The sequence below is a fragment of the Solanum pennellii genome, chromosome 6 (genome assembly GCF_001406875.1).
Source record: "Solanum pennellii chromosome 6, SPENNV200".
NCBI lineage: Eukaryota > Viridiplantae > Streptophyta > Magnoliopsida > Solanales > Solanaceae > Solanum > Solanum pennellii.
The window spans coordinates 29,032,786-29,033,952 of record NC_028642.1 but is presented as its reverse complement, the minus strand read 5'-3'; positions in this window follow the sequence as shown (position 1 = coordinate 29,033,952).

Sequence of the window (1,167 nt, the reverse complement as noted above, 5' to 3'; positions counted from 1 at the left end):
CTTGTACTGACCCCTACTTGTATTTGTTTTTCTTTGTTAATTGTGGAGTGCAGCAAACGTGCCATCGTCTTTAACTCAACCGCAACTCTAGCCAGTCTTCATCACGTCAGATCTCAGGGTGAGCTAATGCTTCTAGCTTGGACTGGATCTTCTTCTTCATGTCTTGATGCCTTGAAGTTCCGGCATGGACTAGCTGTTTATTTATTTTAGCTTCCTAGATATTCTTAGATTTAGTAAATTGAGGATAGATGTTCTTGTGGTGATGACTTCCAGATTTTGGGGATGATGAGTATTAAATTTTAGAAGTTATTAATTGATTTTCATTAATGAGTTTTAAGTCTTCCGCATTATATTTTGTTATTTATGGTTGAACTGTTGGGGTTTAGATTGGTTGGTTCGCTCACATAGTAGGATAAGTGTGGGTGCCACTCGCGGCTCGTTTTGGGTCGTGACATGTCTATTGTTGTCTTTTGGTGATTGTATATTTAAACAAGAGAGTTTCCAGCAAGAAGCAGGTATTTGGTATTTGTCATTGTGTTATTCCCTATTTTGTCTGGCATTATATCCACCATGACCATAACTCTACGAAGCAGAATATATATGATGGCAGTCTTGTATAGTTTCCTTTCCATTCTTGTCCTTTTCCTTACCAAACTGGTTTTAGACTTCCCTACTTCCCTTTTATGCTGGAGTGGTGGTGGTGGTGTGTGGTTTGGGGGAGGGGGGGGGAGCAATGTGGACACAGAAAACAGGAAGTAGTAGATTTTAGGCCTGGTTACTAGCTTCGCTTTTATAGACTATTAGGATGATATTGGTGACTTAAGTTTTATGCTAGGGTTATGAAGCAAAGAACAATTAATATTTCACCTGCATGTTTACTGTTGAAGTTGTAATGTTGGCATAATGTGTGTTTTTATGTCCATTGTTGTTTTTGTGTCCGAAATTGTATATGTCTTTCAGATTGGAAGCTTATAATTTTTAAGTACAGAAATTATGTTTGTATTCCTAAATTTGATGTGATAAATTCTGGATACAGTTAAAACATGTCAGTTGTGCAGATATACAAATTACATTTTCTGTGTGCGTCTAAGTAAAAAGATGAAAAGTTTATATATATATATATATATATATATATATATACATGAGATGAATGATGTTTAATGGCTT